Genomic DNA, 10,597 nt, shown 5'->3' with positions numbered 1-10,597 from the left:
AAGTCTTTACTGCTAGGTCAGTGGGTAGCAGTAAGGTCTCAGGCCCAAAATGGACACGCGCCAATTTTTATTTTGCCGCATATCCATTTTCAGCTAAAAAAAGGCCTTTTTTTGCAGGTGCGCTGAAAAATGGACCTGTGTGCATCCAATACTACTACATGCATCTACATCAGCGCAGGCCATTTTTCGTTGCACCTTAGTAAAAGGACCCCCTGGAGTCCTGCAGAACTTGCCTGTCCCTCACTATTGAAAATGTGATAATGAAACAGCACCCCCCCCCCCCCCCCCCCCCCCACTGGCAGGACTGTAGATGGAGGACTCCCACTCAGCTTAGAGGGAGCTGTGCCTGCTTGTCTGTCTGCCTGTCTATTCCCCCATGTATACCGCCTCCTCTCTCCATTTCATTCTAAATTCTGCCTCAGATATAAAGTCTCCCACAGAGCTGGCCCAACCATTAGGCAGGACTAGGCAGTCATCTAGGACAGCAGCTTCTGGGGTGCAGCAAAGAAACCCTGAAGTCAAAGCAAAACAATAGATCCCGACAGCCAAACAATGAACTACCAATGAGTACTTTTTACTGCAGGAGGGGTAGATGATGTTCAAATAGCCTATTTACTTGGGGAAATGATTTTTGGAAACTGCCCTCATGTGTGTATATGTGGTAAGTGATATCTTGTTGATAATAGGGAGGTTTAGGTTTTGGGTTTTGATGAAGTATGTGTAGGTTTTACTGATTGTACTTTTATTGTAAAACACATGATATCGCTGATAATTAGCGGTATATCAAATCAAATTTATACACATATACACACACAACAAAGTTTAATCATTTAATGCATGATGTCCTAGAAGGCAGATTAGGGGGACGGAATTTAATTGAGGGGTGGAATGTAAGCCTGAAAATTTACCTAGGGTACCCGATGCTCTTGCACTGGTCCCCAGTAAGCCCCCTGGGAAAACGTTTCATTTGTCCTCCGTGCCTAGTTCATTAAGAAGTGTTGCCTGTTTATTTAAGTTATATTCCTCTCTGGAAACAGGACTCATGGAGGTCAAAGGAAATTATGGTGTCATCAGACTTTCTTCAAAACTGTCCTCTAATTGGTTAACTTTGAACATTTTGAAAACTGCCCAGCCATGGGTCCCAATCATAACTATATTCATATTTCTGTGCTAAGGAGGAAACCAGGCACCATGAAATATTTACATGTCTTATTTTCAATATAGTTCTAAATTTATGACATTTTTCTTTCTTTCCCATTTTACACTCATTGTCATTTGTCTCAAAAGAATGATGGCCTGGGTAACCTTAGGCCACTTTGGTCAAGAATAGGCAATACTCTGGCCTTCTGAAGCTAAGCACATCACCTCTATAATATGTTCCCGCACTTTGCTGACCCCAAAAATCTAACACCATGTGAGGCAACTGATGGGCAGTCCCACAGGATGCTTATGTTTGAAATGGAAAAACTGAGCTTGAGATGGGACAGAAGACAAGAAAGGAATGGTACACCTCATATATATGACTAAAGCAATGAGCCATGAGAAAAGTCATGGAATGTAAGTTCAAATGCCCTACCATTCATACTTTGTATAGCAGTGAGCAAATTACTTTAGCTCTCTTTGCCTTGGTGTGCCTAAATCCAAACTATTTAGTTGTGCCAGTCTGATTGAAATTGTAGGTATCTCTTTTTCCTCTGCCTTTCTGTTTTAAGATTCCTACTTTATTTTCCGTTATCTGTAGATTTTTCTTCTTCTATTAAGACATTGAATCCTAAGTCTACCATTCAGTCCCTGTATGCATTCAGTCAACATCTAACCAGTGGCATAGCCACAGGTGGGCCTGGGTGGACCGGGGCCCACCCACTTAGGGCTCAGGTCCACCCAACAGTAGAACATGTTTAGCAGTAGCTGATGGGGATTCCAAGCTCTACCGGCTGAAGACTTCCCCCTGATGGTAATGAATATGGTGTGCTCCACGTTACTGGCACCTGTGAATGCTCAGTTTTCAGCGCATGCCTGCTGCAGACTGCCAAGGTGGAGAGAAATATTTTCCCACCAGCTTAGATATTTTTGGGGGGGAGGGGGAGAACACTTGGTGCCCACCCACTTCTTGCCTAGGCCCACCCAAAATCTGCTGTCTGGCTACGCCCCTGCATCTAACCCTTTTATTTGATTTTACCAAACTTTTGTTGAAGGCTGTTTCACTTCGTATGCTTTTAATAGCAGTAGTTATTGAAGCTATAATACATTTAACAATATCATCTTCCTGCAGCATTAACTGGAAGTAGCATCTTATTATATTATGTTAGGTTCTTTAGAATGCATGTTTCAATTAATCCCTCACTAATATTTTTCCTCATAGCATTGCAAGGAGTGTACCAGTAATTTGCTTGTGTTTTGTAGTTTACACAATTATGCTGTGCACCTTGGTGAACTTTTCTGCAAGGTCCATCACATTCAGCTCATCAAAGTCAAGGGTAAAGAAGATCAAAGTCTGTTTTTCAATCCTCCCGAAGATCAGCAGATGAAAATGGCTGAAACCTCAGGCCTAGGGATGGAGTCCAGGAGGCAGCAGAAGAGGGCAGAGAAAACTGTGAAGGAACGTGCACTGAGATGGCAAGGAAACGCTGTGGATTTAAATCTACAATGTGACACCAAGCCTCAAGGTGAAATGCATTTGCGCAATAATTGCAATAGCAAATCGCAACCGAGAAATAAACTTGGGATTAGCCGACTTCCTCTAGCAAATTCCACTGAAGGTGCACCAAAAATGTCCATCAAAGCTGGTAAGGTTAAATGGCCTCCTCAAAACCACGGCCTAGTTGTAGGCTCAAGTACAGCAGTTTTTAATAAAGTAGAGATGGTCATCAATAAAGTGAAGAAAAGAAGTGTAATAACAGACCATGTCTGTGAAGAAAAGAAGTCAAGCATGAGTTTCTCAAAAAGCAAAAGACTCTTCCCCCCTTTGAATAAAACTGAGGGTGGAAAGGGAATTCTGAAAGACGAAAGTCAGAGGCCACACTTCACTGACGGAAATATACCAAGAAAAGGAAAACTATCCCAAAAGAATAGAATGTCAGAAAAACTCACAATGTTACAGCACAATAAACCAACTGTTAAAAATAATGGTTTCTCAACCTTGCCATTAGCACAAATACCTGGAAATTGTGTTGCATCCAAAACCTCAGGTGCGTTACCGACCAGTTCCAGAACATTTAAAGCCGTTCAAGGTACTAATCAGGTGCTCATGACAGCTGTCAAGCCCAGTGTAATTGTTTCTGTTGCTAGCAAGTGGACTAGTAATGGAAACAAAAGAAGTCAAGTTCCAGCCAGCAAAGACACACAGAGTGATGAGGTCAAGAATATCAGCAGAAAGAGAAATGATCCTACTTCTAAACCAACCCAGAGTGCAGCTGATCCTCTGTTCACCTCTGAACCCATAGAACAAAAGACCGGGAGATTGGATACCTCTAATGGTATGCTGTTGGATGAAAAAGAATCCAGAGCATGTACGGATCACGATGCTGCACCAAATTATGAAACTGGCAACACCAGTTTCGTAGGGAAGAACTTAACTCCGTTGTGTGTAACACAGATGGGAACTGTGAAAGCAACCAAGAAGATGTACACAATGGATAAAGTAAGGCCATTTATCATAGACCCTAACTCACATGTTCTTGAAGATCAGAATGCAAAAGATACATCCGATCTAGAAAATGAGATGCCAGTAATGGCAAATGCCAACTGGAAGAACATTAAAATGTTCACAGGTAATGAGGCGCTAAGGAAACCCAACTCAAACATGGCAGAAAGAGAAATGCTTCTGCTCAGTTCAGAAAAAGGTGTTGGGAATAATGACGTGTTCAAAGAAATACTGTCAGGCAAAAATTCATATTCTGCAGAATCTCAAAAGAGCATTCCTCAGGTAATCTCACATGACAGCGAGTTAGAAAAAGCAAAGACCAATGTACCTACACAGACATGCCTAACTGACCCTCCTGTGTTCCAGTTCCAGAAGGCAGGTGTTCTGAATTCATTGAACTCATGGAACCATAAAGATAGACCAGAATGTGGAGTTTTGGCAGAAAACAAAGTAAAATTAGACAGCACCAAACTATTAGCTGGGCATGAAGTCCCAACATCAGCCAACATATGCATGGAAACCAGCACTCAAGATATACATCTAGGGAAAATCAATGATTCAGACAATATTCATCTCAAGATGACAGGTTCAGATGATATCTTAGATTATGCCAAATTTCATGTTTCTAACTCTTTTGCTATTGAAGCTCTCCTCAATCATGGACCAACAGGCAAATCTGAAGATCTCAATGAGCCAAGAAATCTGCTTCCTACCGGCAGCCAAAAGAGAGAAGGAGACACAACTGGCACTTTTCCCCAAAGCAAAGAAAATGAGACAAGTTCCATGGGAAAAGAACAGGTATCAGAAATGTCCAGTTCCAGAAAAATTCCTCTTCCCAAGTTCTTTATTTCAGAGAATAAAGACAGCAGCAATGCAAGAAAGGAAAATAAAAAGCCTTCCTTATCAAAACTGAAAACCCAATCTGCATGGGGAAAACTATTTGGTTATTCTTTAGACAGTATTACTCAAGAGAGAGAGCAAAATAAAGAGGTTACAAAATCTACCCAAAAGTTTCAAGGGACAAAAAGCAGCACAGAATTGGAACAGAATTATGAATTGTTATATAATACAAGTCCAGTTGACCCAACCAATCTGCTGAGCCAAAAAGAGGATGAAAAGATTGTGCCAAATTCAGAACAAGACAACATTTTTCTCTTGGTCAAAGATGAAGGAAGAAGCACACAGACAGAGAGTTTGCTGCCGTTACAAAACATTTCTGCTTTAGACTCCAATGTGCTTTCATGGGTTTCCATACCTGACAGTTCAATCAGTACCGATAAGGCATTTGGAACAGTTGACTTTCAAATTCAAAAACAAACTGATAGTAAATTTGACAGATTACAACAAAATGAGCAACTTTATTTGGATTTAATTCAGACGAAATACCGTCAAGAAGTATATCCCATGCATTCAGAAGATAGAAGTCTCCCACAGGCTGACACCAAGATGGCGGATCCCACACTCATCACTACACAAACTACCAAAGAAGAAAACCATGAAACACTACTGCCTGAAAGTTTTCATTCAGATCACCAAGATTCAAAATCCACAGACAAAACCTGTCCTGAGCTTAGCCAGTTAAGAAACAACCATCAAGAGCTTATGTTTTACTCTGAAGATACAGATCATCTACAGGCTACTGGTAATAACAGTCATATCATAAGCAACCCAGATATCCTATGTCAACCCAACTCAGATGTTTCAAAGTCGCAGCCTAACAATCACCTTTGTTCAGATTTTAAGCCACCAGAAGTATTCAATAATGTGTTACTAAAGAAATCAGTCAGCCCTTGTCTAGTTGTGGAAAGCAATGTAAGTATTAAAACAACTAATGACAACTGTAAATTGATTAATCAGCTTGATATATTACCCAAGCTCCAAATAGACCATATTGATCCCTTTGGTTTGGGTCAAGATGTTGTACATCCAGCTGTTGATTGTCTGAATTATCCAGGCGCAAATATCCAACCAGCAGCTGACCCCACATTAGTACAATGCATTCCTGACAACCTCACAGATGTGATTTTTGATACATTGAGTTCAGCTGCTGAAGTCCTTGACTCAGCACTACTTCAGCCACCTTTAATGTCTATGGAGGGTAGGACAACTGTGCTTGAAGACCTTCATATTGTCGATGAAGTGATACAGTGAAAGTCTAGATTTCTTAACTTACTGGCCTAACTATTACCTTCCTACACTAATTTGCACAATTCATTGAGTTAATGATCTTAAATCCAGCTACATTACACCATAAACACAATTCCCTTTTGTAAGTTAAGAACATAAGTGTTGCCATACTAGGACAGACCAAAAGTCCATCAAGCCTAATATTCTGTTTCCAATAGTGGCCAAACCAGGTACCTGATAAGATCCCAAAAGAGTAAAATACACACAGTATCCTTTTCATTTAACTTTCTGTCACGGCTGTGGCTGTGCCCCACACCCAAATTCACCTCCCACTGTTGGTGGGCATCGGGGTCTGGCTCTGTGAAGTTCCCGGGGGTTCCAGGCAGCCTTCCCAGTGTGGCAGGCCACCTGTGCCGCTGCCTTTGCCATTCCAGGGTGCCTCGACAGTCACACAGGCTGCCCCCGCATTGGTGTCACTGGCGTCAGTCGATGCTGGTCCTCTTAATTGTGCGTATGTTCTGGGGGCTGTGTTTGTAAGGACCAGTGGCATCAGGACACTAGATGATGACATCATGAGCTGGAGTCTTATAAGGGATCTTGGAACTCTTCTGTACTGCCTTTGCAATGGGTCTCCTATCCTCCACTTGGTGTGAGTTGCAGCACTTGATTCCTGTTCCTGTCTAGTTCTTGCCCTTGTCTCCTGCCCTAGTTCCAGCTCTTGTCTCCTGTCTGCATGCCCTTGTTCCTGCTTCCTTCCCTGGACTGACTTCTTGGCTTTGACCTCGGCTTGCTTCCAGATCCAGCTTGTCTGCTGCCTGCCCTGACTCCAGCTTACCTGACCATGCCTTTTCTGCTGCCTGCTCTTACCCCAGCTTGCCTGACTGTGCCTTGTTTGCTACATGCCTTGACCTTCGGAGTTGCTTGCACCACTTCTGGGTTACTCCTAGCCATCCTCATGTTCCTCTGATCCTGCCTACCCTTCTGGCAAGTCTCAAGACTTGGCCAGCCTTGACCTTAGTCTGGGGGTGTCTCTCCTGCTGCCAGTCGGGGCCTACCTATCCTTTGGGTTGGTTAGGCAGCGTCAACTTGGTTGCAGCCCAAGGACTCACCCTCCCCACTTCATGACATTTTCCCTGAAATAAGACTGAAATGCATTTCAATACATTTGAGGTGGTGTACAATAAAATTTTATGTAGTGCCAACACCAATTAATCATTGGTTCACAGTGGCTTTCAGCATAGAAAAAAGTTTCTCCACAAGATACCAGACGTTTAGCAGTAATCCAAAAAAATATATATTTATTCTCTTCAAAATTACTGTTCAAAAATGTTCTAAATCCAATGGAGCTCAAGCACCTGTTTAAACCATACTAGTGTTGAACATATGATATTTTAGATTTGAAGCCTGTATTGTAGTTGACCCTGACAAAGCCGTTTAAAGTGGCGAAACGGGTCCCGTCGGCTGAGTTTGAGCATGGATTATAATCATGATATGTTCAACACTATTATGGTTTAAACAGGCGCTTTCAAGATTCATTTAATTTTGAAACTTTTTGGATGTCACTTGAGCTCCTTTGGATTTAGATCATTTTTGAACAGTAATTTTGAAGAGAATACATATATTTTTTCTGATTACTGCTGCAGTGTGTATGTGGCGTTCCTACCCATTTCCTCAATTTTTTGGTAAGTTTTCACAGTGGCTTACACCATAAAATCCACAGATAAAAAAATAAACTAAAACATAATAAAAGCAGACTTAGCATTAGTATATAGATCATGAATATATAGTTAGTTTATATTTTTTGTTTAATATTTACAGAAGAAAAAGAATAGTGAAGGACCACAGCCATGTCAGGAGTAGAAATAGGAAAATGGGAATCCCGAGTTCGATTTTAGAGAAGTGAGATCACTCAAAACTGAGAATAGTGAAGGTGATGGAAGTAGACAAAATGCAAGCTAGGATATTAAGCGAATGACAACCCTGCATAAATACTAGATATGTCTAATTTTCTTTAACTGTACCTAAAATTATGTCTAATTTTCTTTAACTGTACCTAAAATTATGTCTAATTTTCTTTAACTGTACCTAAAATGCATTTTTCACAGGTGGGGCCTTGGGGGCCTGGGCCCCCCACTTTGGGCTCAGGCCCCCTCCAGAACTGCAGCACCCCTTTACCTTTGCTGGCAGAGATGCCAAGGCCCCACCAGCCAAATAAATACAGTGCCTCTGCTCCTCTGCTTTTTGGCTGTTTCCATCCTGCAGACGTCGGCTCCTAAGCATACATGAGATGACCCAGTGCACCGATGTCTGCGGGAAGAAAGCACCCAAAAAGGAAGGAGGGGAGCAGAGGCACTGTATTTATTTATTTGGCTGGCGGGGCCTTGGCATCCCCACCAGCAAAGGTATGGTTAGAGTGTGCGGGGGAGAGAGGGGAAGAGAGGGATATGATGTCCCCGTCCCCCAGTCCACCCCTGGGCACCCTCAAAATTGGAGAGCTAGCTAAACTCCTGCTTTTGATTTCCACCAGCCTTTGAAATGAATTGTACAATGCTTGAGCTTAGATAAAAAGAAAACCCAAATATACCCTAACGCTATAGGAAGACCTATATATGTTAACATAAAATGCAATGATACCGATGGTTTTAATATACACAAACTATTTAATCAAGAATCTGGTAACTGAATCAATCTATTAACTCAATAAAAGTCTACCTACATATCTGTTAAAACACTGATCAGCTGTCTGGAGAATGAATATATCTGTTTAAGAAATAAATCTACTGCTGAGTACATGTTTCAGTTTATGTAATATTCCTTTTAGAGATATATCCAGCACAGTACTAGGAGTTACCTTCCAGTTTTAATGCTCAGTGCACCAAACTATTGAAACACAAAATTCAGCAGTTACTAGGCCCACATTAAAGACAGTGTAGTCATGGTAATGCTGGCGTGTTCTGAATATCAGGTTTCCCCATACTACCTAGTAAAGAGCTGGTTAGCAGGGAAAGTCTCCTCTCATCTGCAAAACCAAACAGTTCTTGATTCGTTCAACACAAGATGGATTTATGAAGGACTACGTTATTTCAGTATGGAGGTGAGAACCCAAAGGCCTAGATTATTTCAGAGAGAATGAAGAGTGGGTTCAGTGGAAATGACAGGGTTGAAAGCATAAAGGTAGTTCAACTAATATGGAATGGCTTCAGCTGAGGGCCTGGAGGCCCATTTTGAGGAGTATAGGAGATGATTGGATGTTTGGGTTTAGAGGCTGTAGTTTGTGTTTTGAGGGAAGAAGTGGGTGGGAGGAGTCTGGTGGTACACCTTAACAGTAATGTAGACCATTGGGCAAAAAATCTGAAGCACAGTTAACTTTTCTACTATAATGGGGCCTCATTAACCCTCATAGATGCTACCACTGGACAGTAAATCAAATGCAAATACCTAAATCACTTTGCTGTACCCTTGCCATTAATTGTGCTATAACAAATGCTTGTAAATAGACTATTCACAATATTTTTTTCTGGCTTGCAGCCTACAGCAGCAATTTAATGCATGTTATTTAGCACACACTCCAATATTCCCACATTTATTACAAACTATCTCTGTTCATGAATTACTCATTTAACCATGAGAGAAATGGAAAACAAGGTTCCAGTACTTCTCAATGGTGCTCTGCTTACTTACAAACTTTGGAGGGAATCTGGAGTAATGTCCTCCTTTCACCAATTCTGGGTGATCACCTTTTCTCCCTTTCACATCGTGAATCTTTTGATATGCCAAGGAAGCAAAGTAAGCTACGAGTCCTCCATACTTGTGCTTCTAGATCCCCTTATCTAGGACCTCTTGAATCACTTTTACTTGTTAGGCTAATACAGATTACCTCATCCTCAATATAGGAGAAGCAATTAGGGAACATAAAATCTTAGTATAAGGTGTGATTCAGCACTAGAAATGTATGGAAATCTTATGTTCCCTTGCAGATCCGAATTCAAAAGCCCAAGCTATACTAACAAGTACTGACAGAGCAGCCAAAGATATTATTTAAAAAAAAATAGATAGCTTATGTATTTACATAGCAGCAAGAATAAAATGAAAAGGCAAGAGTAATGACAAAGATGGTCTTATCTTGTAGATAGCTCAGACAAACACACAGTAAACCCTAAGGTAGGCTTCTAGTACAGCCACTTATCTTATCCATTAGCAATAACATGGCAGTGATACAACCTGATTGTAGATGGCACAAAATGTTCAGTAGGTGGCAGAAGATTCGTTAGATGAATCAGGTGGGCCGGCAGAGTGGCTGCAGGTCTCGACAGATGAAAAGTAAGCAGCCTTTTGCTGTGGATTACAGCCTCTTTTTATGCAGAAATTGCAGGCTGCAGTTAGTTTAGTGATGTGAATCTTGGCCTTGCTGTTGACATATAGATCTTGAATTTTTATCCCCACAATCTTATCTGTTCCAGACATTATGACTTGAGGAATCACACTATTATCCCACTTCTGTCATGCTGGAGGAACACAGTGACCAAGGATACATTGTTTTCATAACAATATGCAGATGTTGTCCCAACTGTCTAGCTACTATGTCAGTCCAGCTGGCAAGGGAAATTCCAGCAGTCCTTGGCTGATCTGAGATCAATACCAGTGGTAATTCCAGCCCTAGCACGCACCATTTCCCATGCTAGGGAAAATAGGGCACTATATTCTAGCGTGGCAGTTACCCAGCAGTAATCGTAGATCACTGCATGCTACCAGTTACCGCCAGGTTAACGTGGGAGTCCTTAGTGCCACCTCAATGGATAAGTGCTCCCCGTCGCATGGCCACACAGT

At 41.6% G+C, this 10,597-nt stretch overlaps 1 long non-coding RNA gene across 1 annotated transcript; it reads right to left on the bottom strand.

Moving 5' to 3' along the window:
* Positions 1-7,408: 7,408 nt before the first annotated feature.
* On the bottom strand, positions 7,409-10,207 carry LOC115466656. Its single transcript, XR_003941575.1, has 2 exons — positions 7,851-10,207; positions 7,409-7,803 (listed from the first exon to the last, which is right to left on the bottom strand). It is a non-coding gene; the product is annotated as an uncharacterized LOC115466656 (long non-coding RNA).
* Positions 10,208-10,597: the final 390 nt, after the last annotated feature.

Source organism: Microcaecilia unicolor, chromosome 1 (genome assembly GCF_901765095.1).
Source record: "Microcaecilia unicolor chromosome 1, aMicUni1.1, whole genome shotgun sequence".
In the NCBI taxonomy this organism is placed as follows: Eukaryota; Metazoa; Chordata; class Amphibia; order Gymnophiona; family Siphonopidae; genus Microcaecilia; species Microcaecilia unicolor.
This window is presented reverse-complemented; position numbering and strand designations above follow the sequence as displayed.